General features: G+C 42.2%; 1 protein-coding gene across 1 annotated transcript in view; it reads left to right on the top strand.

The window, feature by feature from the left end:
* Positions 1–20392, top strand: part of ADCY2 (adenylate cyclase 2) — a 378985-nt gene that overhangs the window by 78070 nt on the left and 280523 nt on the right. The gene's annotated exons all lie outside the window — the stretch shown is intronic.

The raw sequence follows: 20392 nt of genomic DNA on the forward strand, positions 1-20392 counted from the left end.
ACCTGGATCTATACATTAGAGGGTCCACTGAGTACCTGAGAAAAATGACCCAAAACGGTCAATGCCACTGCATTTGTGAGAAATCTACTGGATTTTAAAGAGAAGAACACATGTTCAGGTTCCATACAAAAAGCCCCATCACTCAGAGAAAAGAATAACAGATTGACTTCAGAATTCTCTATGTTGACCCAGCAAGCAAAACAGCAATGAAGCAATGATTTAAGGAACTCCAGGGTATCTTTTATATGAACTTGTAATTTTATATCCAGCCCAGTTGCCTTCCAAGAATCAAAAACCCGAGTAATGCTGTAGTCATGAGTCCTTCCTGAGCAGCTGAGGAGAGCAGCACTCCTCAGACTGTTGTCTCGTGATGTGGAGAAAAGGACCTTGTTCCAGAACGTAACTCAGCACACCACTTGCTTTCATGAGTTAAACATGGGGGAAAAAAGAGTTAACTGAACTGAACAATGTCCTCAGTGCAGTAATTCATTGAATTCTGGCACAAGGTTCTTAACTTCTGTTGCACTGGTTGCCGGTCCGCAGACCACACTTTGAGTGGTACCAGACGAAAGGATGAGGTTTATCCAAGAATAAGGGGTAAAGGGGCTCTTACACCAGAGGGCTGATCATGCGCACTGAGTATACTGACTTTTACAAGATGTGCATGAAGTCTGGAGCATAGGCGAACATTCTCAGTGTTTCCTAGGGTATCTTCATTCTGTACAACAACAATAATAAAGATGGTATCTATTTCTAAAGTTTGTGGATACTGTGTCAATCTAAGAGTAAAATGACAGTGAGGACAAATACGGGAAAGCAGTATGTATAAATATATTTTCTGAAAAGACAGAGGTGATACAATTTTAAAATGGGAGGAATATTGACAATGATACTGAGCAGATGACACTCTCACATACTGCTTTTGGTAGTGAGATTGGTTCAACTACTTGGAAAACTTTAAAATTAGTTCACAGGTCAGCACGTCCATAGCCTACTATGCAGCAATTGTGTTCAGTTTATCTTCAATATATGTATATAAATATAGTCATCAAAAGATATGTACAAGAATGCCCATAGCAGCACTTGGTGGTAATAGTGAAATCTAGAAACTACCCACATGTCCATTAGCAAAAAATGACTAAGCAAGCTGTGGTATGTCCACGCAGTGGGAAGCTAGAAACCAGGGGAATGAAGGACCCATGATGAGTGGACTTAACGACATGGATGAATCCCACAAACGTAATGGTGATCAGAAAAAAACAAACATAAAAGGATACATGTGGTAGGATTCCATTCATATAAAGGTTAAAACCAGTCAAAGTTAATGTCTGGCATTTGAAGTCAGGCTCATGATTACCTTTGTGGGTGGCAGGTGTGGCTGCTGCTGGGCGAGGGAATGCCCAAGGACAGATTTCTGGAAAGCTTGACATATTCTGTTTATTGTTCTGGGTTCTGATTATACCACGTATTTTGCTTTGTGAAATCCATTATGCTATGCAGTTAAATTCTTTGCAGTTCTGTGTGGATGTCACACTTAAATGAAAGCTTCACAATAGGGAGCAAAGAGAAAAGAAGAAAACTAAAGCGAGCTCCTTGATTGTTACTTAGGTAATAAATAAGGCTCAAAGGACAGAATTTAAAGCTGACAAAATAAATGGCACACACCTAGTAGGGAAAAGGAGTACTAATGAGTGTGTGTGTGTGTGTGTGTGTGTGTGTGTATAGCAGTTACCACTAAAAGATGCAAGCCTTTCTAGATTCAGAGAACTATAATGAAAAAAGAATGAAAACTGTCAATCTAGACAAAGAACTACAGTAAGTATAATGTAATCTACACAGTAAAATTAATATAAATGGTTTGACCAAGTTGTAATCTTGCAGTCCTGTCAGTGAATACAAATGGCTTAACCTACTTACAAGAAGGAAAACAGTCCTCATATTGGCTCACAGAATAAAGCCCAACTCTGCTTTTTACAAGAGACTCACTTGCAGCCAGTCTGAAAGGCTGAAGAAGCTGGAGCGTGCCCGCTGCCTCCGGGGCTGTGCCCCTCTGACGGAGCCCGTCGCTGTGGGCTTTGTTGTTGCTGTTGTTCTTGTGGACTTACTTGCAGTACAAGAGGCTCAGAGCCAATTGTGTCTGTTACCTGCTCCAGTGCTGGATTCACCCTTCCTCAAGGAAAATCAAAGCTGGAATAATTTGGACACCAACGTGAATAAGATAGTAGTGGATTATAATCCACAGTCTAAAATGAATATTCATAAATCCACACTGGTATAAACATATGATTTAATGCATAAATAAATGGGCAGAAGAGTCAAATCTCCCATGCATAAGAATTCCACATAATGTATGTAAATGTTCTGCTTTCAAGTAAGGAGAACATAATTCTCACCCTGCAAGTGTGGTCTGCACATGGTAACTTCCTGACGGAGGGCAGTATGGAAGGGGCGGGGTGAGGGTGTAACCTTGTGGTGGAGAAGCCTGATGAACTGATCTCAGCCAGATGGTCAAGATGAACATCAGCAGTGTTAGGTCACGTGGATAGTACCTGCCCTGACATGGTGCAATGAGGAAGGCACTTTATCTGTGTAGTCTTCCTCCCCGCAGACACTTTCTTCCAGGAGAATCATGTGAAAAACACCAGACAAAATTCAGTCAAAAGACAGTCTATAAAATATCTTATGAGTACTCCTCAAAATTATCATGGTCATCAAAAACAAGAAAAAGTCTGAGAAATTGTCACCATACAGGGATGTGAGACTGTAATTGGGTATCCTGGCTGGGATTCTAGAACAAAATAGGGACATTAGGGGAAAACTAAGGACATCTCAATGAACTATGGCATAATAATGTAAGATATTAATAATAATGTAAGATATTAATAATAATGTTAGATGTTATCAAGGAGAAACTGCATGCAAGGTGCATGGAAATACTGTATTATCTTTGCAATTTTTCTGTAAGTATAAAACTACCCTAAGAAAATAGTTGATTAAATTTTTTTAAAAAGGAGTTCAAAGTTAACACCAGTTAAATGCAAACAGTGGAAAAAGAGGAGCTATTGTAATACTATCGGGCCAGGTAGAGTAACAGAATAACCACCTTCACCAAGAAGAAGCTAGAGGAAATGCAAGGAGACGGACAAATACAGACCTAGAATAAGACCTAAACCAGTCACCACTGAAGTAGATCTCAGGGCTCTAAAACACATGTGACACCCGAGCACAGAGAATGTATCTTCACCTGATGTGGGTCATCAATAAAAATTCCCTAGGGGGTATTTCTTTATCTGTTGTTTTGATTGTTTATGAAAATACATATTCAAAAATAAAATTAAATTGGAACTATCAGAAAGAGAAATTTAGAAGACAGCCCCATTTACAATTGCATCATGAAGAACAGAGTAGCTGAGAATAAATCTTAAGGGGGCAGAGGACTTGCACTTGCAGAACTGTGAGATGTGGTTGAGAGAGATTGAAGACAACAAAAACAGATAGAAAGATACATTGTGTTCATGGATTGAAAGAACTGATATTGTTCAAATGACAGTGTTACCCAAGGTCATCTACAGATTCAGTGCAACCTCTATCAAAATACAGTGGCATTTTTCACAGAACTAGAAAACAAATAATTCTAAAATTGGTACTGAAACACAGAAGACCCTGAAACAGTCTAGAGAAAGAAGAACAAAGCTGGATGTATCATGCACCTGGATTTTGAACTGTACCAACACGTTACAGTCATCAAAGCCGTATGGTACTGGCACCAAAACAGACACGTAGATCAGTGGAACGGAATAGAGAGTCCAGAAGTGAACCCACACATGCACAATCAATCTATGGCAAAGGAGGCGAGAACATACAATGGGGAAAAGACAGCTTCTTTAAAAACAGCGTTGGCAAAACTGGGCGGCTACTTGCAAAAGAATGAAACTGCACTACTCTCTCACACCATGTACAAAAATAAATGCAAAATGAATTAAAGACTGAAATGTAAGACCTGAAACCATAAAATTTCTAGAAGAAAACAGACAGTAAGCTCTTTGACATCAGAGTTAATAGTAGTATTTTGGATCTGTCTCCTCAGGCAAGGAAAACAAAAGCAAAAATAAACAAATAGGACTACATCGAACGAAAATAACGTGCACAGTAAAGGAAACTATTAACGAAACAAAAAACCCACCTACTTCATGGGAGAAGATACCTGAAAATGATGTGTCTGATAAGGGGTTATATCCAGAACAGACAAAGGACTCATACAACACAGCATCAAAAAAAAACAAAAAACAAAAAAAAAAAAACCCAAATAACCCAATGGAAAAATGGGCAGAGGACAAGAATAGACACTTTCCCATAGAAGACATACAGACGGCTAAAAGACACATGAAAAGATGCTCAACATCCTTAATCATCAGGGAAATGCAAATGAAAACCACAAGGAGGTGTCACCTCAAACCTGTTAGAATGGCTCCTAGTTATCACAAAGGCAGCAAATGTCAAGGGTTGGCTGTGGATGCGGAGAAAAGAGAACCTTCGTGCCCTGTTGGTGGGGATGCAAATTGGTGAAACCACTATGGAGAACAGTGAGGAAGTTTCTCCAAAAATTAAAACTGGAACTACCACATGATCCAGCAGTTCCACTTACGCGTATTTGTCTGAAGAAAATAAAAAAAAACACTAGTTCAAAAAGATAGATGCACTCCTACATGTTCACGGCAGCATTACTTACGATTGCCAAGGCATGAAAGAAGCTGTGTCTATTGATGGATGAACAGATAAAGATGTGTGTGTGTGTGTGTGTGTGTGTGTGTTTGTATGTGTATGTGGGGGGGATGAGTGAAACAGGTGAGGGAGATTAAGAGACAGAAGCTTCCAGTTGCAAAATAAACGAGTCATGGGCATGAAATATACAATGTGGAGAATACAGTCAACAACTATGTAATGTTGTTGTATGGTGACATATTGTAACTAGACTTATTGTGGAGATTATTTTGAAATGTATTAAAGTATCAAATCTCTATGTTGTATAACAGGAACTAATATAGTGTTGTAGGCCAATTATACTTCAAAAACTTCATAGAAAAAGAGATCGAATTCGTGGGTACCCGAAGTAGACTGGTGGGGATGGCATATTGGATGAAGGCAGTCAAAAGCCACAAGCATCCAGTTATAAGAGAAATAAGTATTAGGGATGTAAGGTACAACATGGTAAATATAATTACCACTGCTTTATGTTACATGTAAAAGTTGTTGGGAGTAAATCCTAAGAGTTCTCATCGTATTTTTTCTATTTCTTTAATTTTGTATCTATGTGCTACGATTATGTTCGTGAAACTTACTGTGATAATCATTTCATGATGCATGTAAGTCATATTATTAGCTGCACACCTTAAACTTACGCAGTGCTGTATGTCAGTTATATCCCAGTAAAACTGGAAGAATAAATAATAATAAATATGAAAAGCAGAAACAAATCCAACCCTCAAATTAACCTAAACACATAGCGTATTGAGGACCACAGAGAAAGACAAATCAATTCGAGTAACTTTTGAATGCAGTAGCCTGGCCATATACTCAGTATGGAAAATTTATAAGAACAGAAAGATCTGAAACTCATCCTGGACTTTACCTGGCTTGCTTTGGCATTTGTACGGATACAGTCATTCTAAAGATACCAGTAGGAGTGTGTGCTGAAGGATGGAGTAAGTGTACTGAGGATGTCAGGAACCAGTGTTACCTCTGGAGAAGAGAGATACACATATGACTCAAGCAAGATGAAAACAGTGTATCTGTATTGGGTTTAAACTGGAGTCGCTGTGCACTCATGACATACAGTTACATTTGTATTTTTTAGCTGTGCCATAGAAGTGCCCAGAAAACAGTGGGGTAATGATCACGCCTAATACCCAGTTCCTGGTTTCTAACTATTCTTCCCCTTAAAGAAATCAGGGTCCTTGGAGAGATTCTTGATTCTAGGTCTGAAGTGGAAAAGTATTGTTTGAAAATTATCAGCGTGTGCTTAATCAATTAGCAGACGTGTTTTTCTGAAGTCTAAGTTAGTTGAGAGATTTAATAATTGAAATGATAGTGCCAGGTTTAAGAAATTTTACCTTTATGCATATTCTTACAGAAAACTTTCGAAATCTTTTTTTATTTTGATCCTCGAGTTATAGCTACATTTTAAATAAAAGTCTGTTTTCTCCCCTTGTTGGACGTTCTGCTTGGAATCTTAGTGATGTTCCATGTAGCTCTGGTTCTGGCATCTGCTTCCCTGTGAGGAAGGGGAGGTGTACAAGCTAATATGAAATTTGGCTCGTTCCTTAGAGGTTCTGCCCAGCCTCGTAGGTACAATGCAGGCTCAGCGGAGACACTTAAATGTGCAGAATTTCAAAAAATGAACAACTCTGAGCCATAAAACGACGTTACTATTCAACAGTAGTTACTTAAGATATTGATGCTTTTTGACCAGAATCATGGATCTTTTATATGTGAACTGAATGTTCTGTGTTGTTTAATAATACAGTCTGGTTTGAGAAGAAATTAAGTAGTTTTGAAGTAAAGTGAACATTAGGATGAGGGTATAGCTCAGTGGTAGAGTGCTCAGCATGCACAAGGCCCTGGGTTCGATCCCCAGTCCCTCCATTAAAAAGTAAGTAAATAAATTGATAAGTGAACCTAATTACCTCCCTGCCCCCCCAAACCAAAAAACCCCCCAAAATTAGAAAAAAAAAATAAATCTGAAGAAGAGTAAAAATTGAAAAAAAATGTTTAGGTGCCTGCATCACCTCCAGGCTTTGCCCACATTGTCCCCTCTCTCCGGAATGTTCTTTGGGATAAAGCTGTCCCTGTCTCGGTTTCTGCATCACTCCCTGAATGCTGGCCACGAGCGCCTGTGCCCCGTGTTAGAGCTGCCTGGTTCTCTGGTCCTTAAGGAGCACTGGCTCCGTGAGAGCAGGACGAGGCGCCCTTTGCCCTCTGCTGTATCCCATGTGGAGCACGGAGCCCGACACACAGTAGGTGCTTCATGAATGAACAAAAGAAAGGACACCTGACCTCGTTGGACCCCATCTTCGCTCAGAGTATTTGTTAGTTTCCCCTGGATTCATGGTGTTGCCATATGTGCTTTTCCCTGCTCTTAAAGTCCTCCCCCTGAAATATTAAAAGTGTCTGAGATGTGTGCAATTAATCATGTAATAAAATATTAGTAATTAGAGCGCATCTCAACAGGTGCACACGTAAGAGTTGGTGAGTACAGGAGACAACAAGAAACCAGTCCTGCGTCTTCTCTCACCTCGTTTATTGTGAGATGGGCTTAGTCCTCAAGTCACGTCAGTTTAGTAGCTGCATGCGGGGTTGGGGCTGAACACTGGGGCAAGTGAGGGGGGTGTTGGGGTGCAGACTCTGACGTCAGACTCCCAGGGTTTCAGCCCACATGCTGCCCCTGCGGTTAGGGTGGACCTGGACAAGGTGCCTCCTGTCTCTGTGACTCAGGTTTCCTTATCCATGAAATAACCCTCCGTTCTGGGGTTGTCACAAGGTTCCGTTGGCTGTGTGATGATTATGAACATCGAGAGGAGGGCAGCTCTGTGGTCCCCACCTGGAGGAGCCTTGTGGGATTGAGACGAGGGTGCCAGCGTGCGTGTGGGCATCCCCACGGGAGCACGTCAGCTTAGCAGTGGAACAGAGGCAAATCTTAAAGAACAATCACAGTTTAACCCATTTTTTTTTAAAGGTAGGGATGGTATTTCAAAAAGGGAGGACAGCATGATGAAGTTATGAGTTCAGTAAAAGAGCAGCACGAACGCACATTTGCTCTCCCTGTGTTTGTCCTTCATGGGCATTTATAAGCCATAGAAAAACAATGAAATGTAAGTTCAGCGAACGTGTCGGCTTGTGCCCTTGATGTGGATGTGCTTTTGTGCGAAGCTCTGTCTCAGTTGCCTTGGCTTCTGGGGTTGAGAGAGACACCTGGTAGGCTTCTGGAGACGGTATCCGCCTGCGACATTCTGGCTCAGGGCCCTTTGCCTAACTCCGTCTACCTGGCATTCCGCCTCTTAGATCAAGGAACCCACTTACTAAATGACAGCCCAAGTCAGTTATGAACCGGAAAGAAAAGGGAAATAGACCTAAACACAGATCCAAATATCAGATTTTACAGAGTCTGGAATTGATTATTCCTTTAAATAAAACGTACTCAGTCAATTTCAGCAAATGCGTTTTCAGTTATGAAAATATCCAGAATGTGAACATTTCCCATTTTTGTTGTTATTATTGCTCTTTGGAACACACTGCCTACGTAAATGGGAATTTACTTACACTTACTAATATTTAGGTAGTAATAGGGGAGTTACCACTTCAAAAATAAATATTGTTCAGCCAGAATTAAATGCAGTGCTTTCTCGTCTTTGAAGTGACCTTAAAGCGATGCGCAGTGTCACAGTGTGCAGTTTGCTACTGGTTTTCATGATACTGGTGGTGGGTGGGGGTGGGGAGGAATCGTGTCTTTAAATTGCATGAAACATGTCATAAAAATGTGACATAAGCCCGAAGCTTAATAACCCTGAGATTTTAAAATAATACTTAGCTTGTGTATGTAGTTACTCATCAACTCTGCAGTTACAGGACCTTAGATACCCAGTGGGATCTTTGAGTTCATTTTGTTAACAGAATTTGTTTTATTTTATGACAATTATCCATGATTATTTTGTAAGATTAAACAACAAAAATATATAAATGAAAAGTTAAAAAAATAATAACTTAGAAAGATCACATCCTGTTTAAACCGTGGTGCCCTGTATAAAGTGGGAGGGCTGCTGGGGGGCAGGGGGTGGTGGCTTGGACCCTTTCCTTCTGTGAAAAGTAATAAAAATGAAAAGAACCAAAGACAGTAATTCTGGTGTCTGAGAGTGAAATTACTGCTGTGGGTCAGACCTGCTCTGAAGACCATCCAGTTTTCACTGACGTACAGGAGGGAACAGAAGGAACTGGGGCGGCCACCAGGCTGATGGTTGGAGTTGAGGGCTGTGGCAGGAAGTTGTATAATTCAAGAATTGAAAGCCCCCCTGAGCCAACGCAGACACTAAAATAATTCATCTTACAGCTCAAAGATATGCATTCTTCCTTTTGAGATCTGCCTCTTGCAGAATGAGAGAAAAAGCAAACAAAAGCATTTAGAACTCGGTGGGTCTTTTTGTATTAAGACCCCACGGCACAGACGCACAGCTCCACCGGAAGCTGACTTATGTAGATGTTGAATACACAAGTATCAAATGGAGGCTCAAAACAATATTTGTTTTAGATGAATAATACACTCATTTTCCCCGCTTGAGTTTTTCTCATTTGAAGCACTGGCCTTTCAAATTAAATAAATATAATGTTTCAAAAGAATATGGGCATGAATATTCATAAAGACCAAAACAGTGAATATAAATAAAAGCCCTTTTACATAACATTTTATTTTTTTTATGAGGACCTTGCTGATGTATTTTTTTGTTCTTCTAAAATAATGTTGTTCAAAGTGATTTTCCAGGACACTCTTCTACGAAGCCTACCTGTTATTGAAGTAGTGATAACTGCTTTTCCAGATCTTCATGCAACAGTATTTTCCTTGACATGAATTGAAATGAGATAACATTTGCTTATACAGCTCATTAGCCATAGATTCAGCCTCGCATGGTGCCAACTCCTCAGTAAAGTGTTTGTCTAAACAATTGGAGGACGGTAAAAATAGAAAACAAAATTTTAAAAGATTATGTGCCCTGAAAAATGTAGCTAGTTCATGCACATAAAGTATGACAGAACGTTTCTAGGTGTTTCTATATAAAAACCAGTGATTTAAAGGTTCAAAATGCACATGTGTGCAAGATTTTATGTTATCATAAACTGGGAACACAAACAGGGAAGATCTTATCCCAGTTTTTTAAGGGGTAGAGGTAAAGGTAGAATGAAACAGCTGACATTTGAATAGGAGAAAGAGAAACAAATTAAGACTGTGGTTATTTTTGCCCAAACAACTGGTTGAAAAGGAGATGGTATACCCTTTGATTGACTAATTCTGCTAGTGGCGTTGTCCTGCTATTCTTATTTTAAGTAATCCCTGAGATTACTGAGAGTAGAGGTGCGTCATTGTCTGCTTTATAACACTGGCCATCCAAGGCTGGAACTGTCCTTGAATACGTGACCTCATAATCCATGCTAACTTAACGGCAGTATATATCGTCATTTAAATCTGCAAGTTAATGAAGGTGAGGTTGATGTAATTGCAGTAGGAAAGGTTAAATTTGTGACAGGTTGTTTTTGACTGTCCAAAATCCACTTGCTACATTGGAAGGATGGGAAGTTCTTCACTGGAAGGGTGGGATCGTGGACCATTCTGGCACATGCAGAGAGGGGGCCATGGAGAGATGAAAATGTTCATGGAGTCATTTTTGTAAAAAAAAATCTAAGCTCAGAGTAGAACGCTATTTACCACCTCCTGAAATAAATGATTTAAAAAATTATCAAAGAGCATATTATTTTTTCCTAATCATGTAACTCGAAGAAGTAAGTAGACAATTTCTAATAAATATCACTTTGCCTGATTGCTTCCAGATGAGCTTGCTATTTTCTTTCTTTGCATTTGATGAGAAAAATAATTTTTAAGGAAAAAAGACTTCCCAGTGTTGGAACAAGCTGTTTTGGTAGAGCAGATGGATTCTCAAGGTTCTTTTTATTTTGAATAAATGCATACCCTGAACATTCACCCTGTGTTGCTCTGTTAACCTGCAGGGATGAGGGTAGAATAACGTTCTAGCTGCAGCAGAAGATCACGGCTTGTTTTTATGCTGCTTTGTGACTTTGGACAAAATTCTTAACCCCCTCAGCACCTTGGTTTTCCCAATGGTAAAATCAGAAAATACTTGTCAGTAAATCCCATTTATATTTTGAGATAGACAAAAATGTAAATTTTAGGTTGGATGACATTCTTTACACTGAGAGATATTTCTGGGAACATTCCACTTTTTCTCAGTTCTTTTTTCTCTTGTTTCTAAAGACTTTATCATGCAATTCAAAGACCTTATGAAGCCTGGACATTTTGGTAAACGACTTTCTTTGAAGCCATGCTTACTAATTATTTTGCCAATAGGTTAAATTTTTCTAGGTGCTTTATAATAATTCCTTGGGAATCCCAAAGGCAATGACCTATTTTTTAAGTTCATTAGAGTTGCACATCACTTCTGATCTCAATTGCTGTATTAGTCAGATTTCTGCTTTGATAATGCTGAATAACAAGCAACCCCAAATCCAAGTGCCTTGGAGCAATAATAGCATATCCCCTCCTTCATACTCACTAGTCTGCAGGTTGGATGAATTTGTCTGATCTCTATTAGTCCTACTTAGGCTCAACAGGTAACGTATATTCCAGACTTTGTGTTGGGTCCAGATCTGCTCCAGGTGTCTTTAATCCAGACCTCATTGAAAGAGATGTATCTTTCTGGACTGTGGCCTCCTCAGTGTGGAAGACCAAAACTCCAAGAGGGCAGGCAGAAATGTGAATTGAGGTCTCCTAAAGCCACAGTTCTGGGCTGCATGCTGTCACATCAGCCACAAACCTGTTACTCAAAGTAAGTTTCAGAACCAAGTCCAGAGTCAGTGGAGGAGGAATGAATGCCCCATCTGCTGACTTCCATGGCAAGGGCCAGGAGAGAAGAAAGTTGTGGGCAGATATTTTATCCCACCACATTTTCTACATGAAGAAACTGTGCCTGAAGAAAGTTCCAGGATGCCTTATCTTCTCATTTTTATCCAGAACAAATCTTTAGAAATCTGAAGAGTTACCTTGGGAAATGGGAGTATAACGTGAGGACACTGTACTATTTTTTCCAGTCCCGAGGAACACAGTTGAAATGCTTTTTTAACAAAGAGGATGGTGGCTCATGTTCAGACGTAGTAGTTTGCTAATTACTGGTGGAAAGTTGACAGATATTTAACTAAACAAATCAGACCTGCGGGGAGACCCTGCTCTCTTTCTGTGAGTATAAGGAGGAAGAGGAGATACAGGAAACAAATGGACAAGTTTGGAAACTGACCTTCATGCCAAGGGATTTCAGTTGTCTTAATAGGGACCTCATATTATCCATGATAGCTAACAAAATGCCTTGTATATTGAAGAGTTAAATACTGGTGGATAAATGAATGCATGGATGATGGAGAGAGGAAGATGACACAGAGAGGTAGATGGATACCCAGGACCAAACAGGGAAACAGGATGGAGAGAAGGGACTAGGGAAAGGAAACCAGGAGACCACATCAGTCATCGCCAGCTTAAAGTGGGGGCTGAGGGTTTGGACAGACAGAGGACGGGGGAAGATGGGAAGCCGCCTTTGTTCCTAGGTTATCAGGTTTTTTCTCTTTACATCCTCCTATTCTCTTTTTTCAAGCTTTTTAAAATTTATGATATACCTCCCACCTATTTTAAATTTAAAAAGCACAGTGAAAGTTATTGTTTTACCTCTGGGTCCATCATCAATCTCTCTAACTCTGAATAACATTTTCAGGAAAGCGACCCAGTGATTCATGATTTCATCATTACTCTTTTGGAGCACAGACTTTGCATCAAAGAACATAATATGTATTCTTTTCCTTAATAATACAACATTTAAAGGAAGGTTTTCATATTCCATAAAGATAGAGTTGATATTCAGGAAATACTCTTGGCCAAAAATATCCTTAGAAGAAATAGACAGTCTTTCCTATCCTTGAGTCTTTAAGGTGTCCCTGAGTTTTTATCCTGAATTTTGGTCATTAAGGATGTTTTGGAATAGTATAGAGTTTATTTCCAAGAATTTCTAAGTATATATTTCTTAGGGAGAAAGATGGGGTTCTATGTGAACTGTTCAGAATTGGATGAGAGACACTCAGTGAGAGGTGGCTTAAATGGACAGGTCAGTTCCTTCTGAAACAAGTGCTTCCATCGGGAAATGGAAGCAGCAGATGGGGCAGTGACCGCAGGGAGGAAAGTGTGGCAAGCGGCCTAGACGTCACATACTGTCAGTAATTGCTGGTCTGGTCCTTTTTGCTTCATATTTAGTAGAAATAAAGCTGGAAATCAGTCATTTTTTAAATTGGTCTTAATTTTAAAATCAAATTGGTCTGGAGGCCTCAAGATATAAGATCTAATAACCAAGTCAACGATGAGTAATTATTCTTCCCAGTTCACTGACTTGACTAACTCAGTGTCTGTGTAGCGCAGACCTGGGTTAGAACTGTGTGGCAGAGGGGAGTATGTCTCCCTTGTCCCCTGTATCCACCTGGTTGGCCTCCTGGAAACTTTGGAGTCACTGCTGCCAAAGTGAGAGTGATGCTGAGCACGGAGCCCCGCCTTCCAGAGCCCATCAGATCCGTGTGGGTCTCAGGCACGTCACCTGGGAACAGGTGATGTTAGAATACAAAGTCGGATTCAGTAAACTCTGGGTGGGGCCCAAGAGCACACGTGTCTTAACAGGCTCCCAGGTGAGGCTGAGATCAGGTATAAGCCCTGTACTCGGTGGGGCGAGGACCTGAGCTTCACAGAGCAAGAGACAGTTCAGGGTTGTTACCGGTCCAGAGCATAACAAGTGCTGAGGGGCTCTGTACCTCCCACACCCTGGAGGACAGTCAGCCAGGACAAGTGGCGGACTGGGGAGAAGCGGGAAGACAGTGCGTACACCCAGGCAGGAGTCATCTGACAGTTACGGGTGAGCAGACGCACAGAGCACACAGCTGACTCCACCAAGCTGGTTTAGCTTTCATCACTAGCTCTCAAACAGGGTCTTTAACGATGAACGTGTCTCCCTCTCAGTTATCCTTGTTACTGATGAGAGGTTGAGATGAGCTGGGATGGAAATGAGTGTGGTCCCTCGTGCTGCAGGGGGTGCTGGGAGTTAACGCAAGTCTGCAGAGCCCAGGTCACACTCGTCAGTTACCCGTCGCCGAGCATGTGCCTCGGGTCCATCAGCTTCCCTGGCTTCCCTGATTGTAACTTCCCTGTGGAATCGCACCTGAGTGTTCCGGTCCTTACGTCCTTCAGCACGTATTTGTGGAGGCGTTTATGTGGCAGGTACTATACTCAGGTCCGTACAAGGTCCTCGTCCCCTCGCGGCCTGCGTTGTATGGGGAAAGACAGAAAGTAAAATTTAGAAAAATCTAAAAGCAAACACTCTTAACTCCAGTAACGATGTGGAGACTTAAGCAGGGTGGGGAGCTGCAGGGGGAGCGGGGGCTTAGTGGGGCTCTCTCTGGGAGGTGGTGCTTGAGTTGCAAGGCCTGGATGACAGAAAGACGCCGGCCAAAGAACCCAAGCCATTTGGGGCAGCAGAGCAGAAAGTGCAAAGGCCCTGAGGTTGTTGAAGGAAAATCAGGAAGGGCAGCCTGCAGGGACCATGAACCTGGGATGAAGGGAACCGGTGAGACACGAGATGGGAGGTGTCCACCAGCAGACCGTGGGGAACCCTTATTGGCATGATGAGGGCTTTGAACTTTTTCTCCGTGTTACAGAAAGCCAGTGATGGGATATAAACAGAGGAGGAGTGGTCTGATCGGTTTTAACGTTTTAAAAGATCACTTTGATTGCCACCATGGTATTAGCTGACACCTCCATCATGTCTCATAATTGAAATTCCTTTTTCTGTGGTGAGAGCCTTTAAGATCTAGTTTCTTAGCAACTTTGAAGACTGTAATACAATGTTGTTAACTGTAAGCACAGTGTTGTGCTTCAGATCCCCAGGACTTACTCATGACTGCACCTTCGGGCCCTTTCACGAACATCTCCCCATTTCTCCACCCCCAGCTGCCCCACCCCCCAGTAACCGCCATTCCACTCTGTTTCTACAAGTTTGCTTTTTTAGGTTCCACATATAAGTAGTATCACATATGTATATGAGTCCTCAGTGTCTTTCTCTGTGTCAGTTACCTCTCCGCATAATGCCTTCAAGGTCCATCCATGTTGTTAAAAAGGGCGGGATTTCCTTTTTCCTCATGGCTGGATAGTATTCCATTATGTAAATGAACGTATATATGAACATATGTATACACACACACACACCCCCACACACACATATATAATGGGGGAGCTATCAGGCTGGAGACACAGTCAGTCCTTTCCCTTCATTTGTTCTTGTGTGTAAGCCTCTGTCTTTGAACTGGGAAGAGGTGGCTTCTTAACTGAACATAAGAACATGGGAACTGGGGTTTGATGGGATTTCAGTGGGATAGAGTTTGTGGATTTACCCAAGTCTGCACATGTCCACACACAGTGAGCACATGTCCATATGTGTGTGTACATCTGTGCACACAGAAAGGGATAGACGCACAGATATAAACCCTGTCCCCGTTGGGAAGACCTGGGCAAGAAGGGAAAGGGGAGAAAGCTAAACTTGGAAAACAGGGCGATCGTAAAGAGACACTCAAAGAAGCCTTCACACACGATTGATGGTTTGGCACTGAAAACGGGTGTGACTGAGGACCCCTAATTAAAGGAAAGACGATTTTACACAGTTGTGATATTTGCACTAAAAAAGTAACAGTGACTCAGAAGTAATCTTTATGTCAAGTATGATCAAGGAATAAGATAAAAAATACTAATCTAGGTGAAAAGGTAAATGTTTCGTTTGCATATCTTTTTTTTTTTTTAGTTAAAGCACATTTTTGGCTAAATAGCTTTATAGTTATGTTTTCAAAAAGTTTTCTTAAATGTCCCTCATTGGAAATCATATAAATATTCTCAAATCATCAATTCTTTGGGATGGAGATAACATTCAAAGAAGAAATTTTCATTTTGAATTTAGAACTTACCTTTCCAAGTTGCTCAATTAGATCAATCTATTCAAGACTTCTGTCTTTTCTTTGGGCAAGTTTTACTAAAATTTGGCATTGCTAGTTGTATGCTAAAACAATAAGATGTTTTTTCCTAGGGCTGAAGGGCTCCTGGGGGAAGGCTGGAGGTGCCCTGGGAACAGGGGCCATTTCCTGTTTGATCGAGTGTCTGCTGTTTCCTGCCACAGGCATCTGAGAAATGTCTGTTCATTTAAGTCTTTGAATGTGACTGATCGGTAGAGAAATAATCATTCCAAATTCAATAAGGCTGTAGTGAATGGCAGGGCCGATTGAATCAAGGAAGAGGGTGAAATATTTTTAGAGATGCATTTAGTGAATAGATGGTGATAATGTGGACATAGTCTGGGTCGTGTTGGCATGTGTTGTAGAGTCTTCCATGCAGACAACACGTTTGCGGAGCTCCGTGCGTCAGCCATCGGGACGCAAGGCGTTGGGGTCTTGGCTGTGAGTGAAACAAGTTCCTGCCCTCATGATGTCATTAAGCTTCACTGTGTGGAGGGAGAAAATGATCAAACCCAGAACTGTAAATGCTATGAATAAATAAAGCAAGTGACAAGGACTAGGGCGTGGTGGAGGGTTGCTGTTTTGTGTGGAGGTGGTCCTTGCAGGCTGGTGGGTGAGGTGATACTTGATCAGAGACCCGAGTGGACAGAGGGAGCACCTCTCGCAGGCCCCGGAAGCGGCCAGGAGGCTGCAGAGGCTGGACCACAGCAAGGGAAGGAATGAGCTGGCAGAGTAGAGGGCAGGGCGGCCACAGGAGGCCACATCCTTAGGACTGGTGGGACGTTACCAGGTCTGGAGAGCTTACTCTGAGTGAGACAGATGAGAAGCAGCTGGAGATTGTTGGGGAAATGATAAGAATTTGTACTTGAACTGGGTCTAGAAAGAGGTAAGATTTCAACAGTTCAAGAAGAGGAGAGAGGACATTCTGAGGTTGGGGAATGGCAGACTGAGGTGAGCACCCCATGCTCACAGCCTGGGAATGACCGTGGTTGGCTGGAGCAGAGGATGCTTCCAGAGTGGGGCCAGAAGGAGAGGATGGAGAGGTCAGTTTCGGGACAATCTGGACCTCCAGGCTGTGTGGTTTCCACTTACTCTGTGATCACAAAAACCCTTCGAGAGAAATGTTCGGAGCACTGGGGTAAGCCAGAAGAAATTTTCATCCAAGGGAAAAAGCTAATTAGACCTTTGCATTCAGAATCACAAATCCAGCAGTTGTATGTTGGCTTAATTGAAGGACGGACAATGCTGGAGAAGAGGAGGTCAGTGAGGGTGTCACTGCAGAGGTTCCTATCCTGCATAGTAAGGACATTCTGGAGTCGGGTGGTGCCCCCACTCCTGTGAGATATTTTGCAACTGATAAAAAGTAAATAATATATTCCCATCTGTGGACTTGGAAAGATGCCCATGGTGTATATATAGTTCAATGATAAAAGCAAATTACAGAGGAATGCATATGAAAGCATCCTGTTGAAACCATCAGTAAAACCTTGCATGTGCGAGTGGGTGTGCATGTGCATGTGCATGTGCATGTTTGTCTGAGCTTGGTATCAGTTGGGACCATCCAGGCTGTGCTCAGGGGACCCAGGTCTTTACCACCATGGAGGCTCACTCACACGATCACAGGTCCATGTGGATCAGCCAAAGGGCTCTGCATCTTGCTTGGGACCAAGGCTGGGAGCAGCTCCAATGTCATGTTTCCATGATTGACAGGAAGGGAAGGGGGCTTGGCAAATTATGCACTAGGTTTTAAAGTTTCCACCTAGAAAGGACACATACCACTTCTGCTCACATTAGAGCAAGTCACATGCCCTCACCTAACTTAAAAGAAAGTTCTCAGTGCATTTGCACCATGTGCTCGGAAGGAAGAAAGCTAGAGCTGTTTGGTGAGGAGTCCTAACGATTGCCCGGAGCATGGAGGACAGGGGAGGACGGGGGAGGACGGGAGAGGATGGGCAAGGACGGGCAAATGGGAGGAAGGATGCTCGCCATGGTGTCCTTGTTATGGGGGAAGAAGGAGGGGGAGAAAGTGTAGAGACACATTTCTTACCAAATGAGAAGGAAATAATAAACCTTCCCAGTGGCCATGAAGGTGGAGAGGAGGGGACAGATGTAGGACGCTGGAGTTCTGAAGCCAGAAGACTTTTTTCTTTGAGTGTGTCTGTGAAGAATTGTCAGAAGGGACTCTCAAATGTTTGTGCCTGGGTTGTTTGGAGAGCGAGGCATTGTAGGCAGAACTGAGTTATCCTGCAAAAGGAGCAAGTTTAAGAACATAAAGGAGAAGCTCTTAGTCCGTTTGAAAACTGTGGAGCTTGAAAGTCAAGTAGACCTTCAAGGGGAAGATACGAACATCTTGCAAAAAGCGGATGCCGGGCCGGAGTTGAGAGAAACACTTGCCACCGTCCTGCGGGGACGAGCGCCCCCGCTTCAGACCCGCTGCTCGTCCGGCTCTCTGTGCAGGGTCTCGGAACCAGACCAGTGCTCCTCTCTCTTCAGCCCCTGGTCAGAGACACAGCCAAGGGGCATCCAGTTGTGGAAATGTCCCCATGGAATCATGGAAACCCAAGTACCTACAATCAACGTTTTGGAGCTTTTTACCCACACATTTCTTTTAGATGTGCCAAATCCATTTGGGTTTGACATAGGGCCCTACTTGAAGCTGCTTTGGAAAGCAGGCTAAAAAGAAATAGAGCCTTCCGGGATTAATAAAAAGTGAAGACTGTCCCCTGTGGGACTTGAAGCTGCATCAGCCTCCTTCCTCTCCACCCAGCTTGCCTACAGCTGCCCAGATGCCAGGCGCTGAGCATCCGAAACAGTTGCTCCTGAAATGCTGCCACTAAAATCCAGACCTTGATTGAATACGGCTTGCTTAACTGACCTTTAACAATTTCATTTTTGTCATTGAAAAGGAAATACTCGACAGGAGCAACTGTTCTTCTCCGTTTGGTTACTGTAGATAAGCGTTCCACGTGCGTCCATTTCAAAGCTCAAAATGTTTACAGAGTGTTTATTAATTGAAGTCATGTTAGAGATTTAAAGCTGTCCAAAATTGAGCTGTTCAAAAGTTTTGGTAATTTCAAAGAAATGCTAAAGGTTTTTGAGTTAGAAGAAAAACAAGTCGTTGTAAAAGAGGTTTTCTTTTGTAGTTGATGTCAGTTCTGATACCTGAAAATATTCATTTAACACCTCTTGTAGGCTGTGAAGGTCTGGCATAGAGTCTGTGTGTAGAAATAATACCTTAATTGAAAATATTTCCTATAAAGTCGCTGGATATTAGGGATTCTGAAGTAAATTTAATTTGCTCAGTAAGCCGTGACTACACGACAGTTGTTTTCCACATTCTGAGAAGAAACTTTTCCTGTAGCTCAGTGGCTCTTGAGCGAGGTGACATTACTCCCTGGAAGGTGTTTGGTGATGCCTGGAGATGTGTTTAGTTGTCACAACCTTGAAGGGGTGATGCTGCCGGCACCGAGGAGGTACAGGCCAGGAATGCTGCAAACCATCCTGCAATGCACAGTGTCCACCGCAAAGAATTATCCAAGCTGAGGAACTCTGCTTAAGAGAATCTGTCCGGTTACTTTTTGATTGTAACATGCAGTGCAGGTGCCTGTGACTTTGCAGGAGGGAAACAAGGCTGGCGTCCACCCAGGCGTCCGTCTCTGTGAATCCGCCAGGGCAGAGCCTTTTGCCCACGTCTTTCCCGTGGACTCACGCCCTGACTCCAGCAGGACAGCTGATGCCAGGTCTCTGTCTCCTGCCCGCTGTGCTGGGCTTCAGGACTCTTTCACATCACAGAAGTCACGCTGTCAAAGTGGAATAAGCTCTCTCCTTAGCGTCACTTATTTTTGGAGTGAAGAGCTGTGTGGCAGAGTTCACCAAATGCCTTGTTCCCTATTTCCCTGACCTCGGTCTTTTTTCCACTTGATTTATCACTTTTTTTTTTATCCCTTTTGAAGTTCTCCTGCCTCTGCTTCTGTTGTAATGAAAATGGCCTGTTTTATTACCTACTAAGCCATTTTCTTTTCCATTCCAAACCTTCCTCTAAGCTGTTTCGCATTGATTTTTTTTTATTGAGGTGATGTTGACATAACATAAATTAACCACTTTAAAGGGAAGACTTCAGTGGCTTTTAGTACATTCACATTGTTGTGCAGCGTGCAGTTCCAGCTAGTTCCAAAACATTTTAATCACCCCAAAGAAAACTCCTTTCCTGTTGAGCAGTTACTTCCATTCTTCCTTGCCCCAGCCCCTAAAACCCATCAGTCTGCTTTCTGTCTCTGTAAATTTACTCATTCTGGATGTTTCATACAAATGGAATTACACAATATGGGGTCTTTTGCTCTAGCATTGCTCACTTAGCATTATTTTTTGGAAGTTCATCCACACGGTAGTAGCATGTATCTGTACTTCCTGCCTTTTCAGGGCTGAATAGTATTCCATTGTATGGATCTACCACATGCTATTCATGTATCCATTCATCCCTTGATGGACATGTGTGTTATTTACACCTTTTGAATATTGTAACTAGTGCTGTAGGAAC

The sequence above is a fragment of the Camelus bactrianus genome, chromosome 3 (assembly GCF_048773025.1).
Source record: "Camelus bactrianus isolate YW-2024 breed Bactrian camel chromosome 3, ASM4877302v1, whole genome shotgun sequence".
NCBI lineage: Eukaryota > Metazoa > Chordata > Mammalia > Artiodactyla > Camelidae > Camelus > Camelus bactrianus.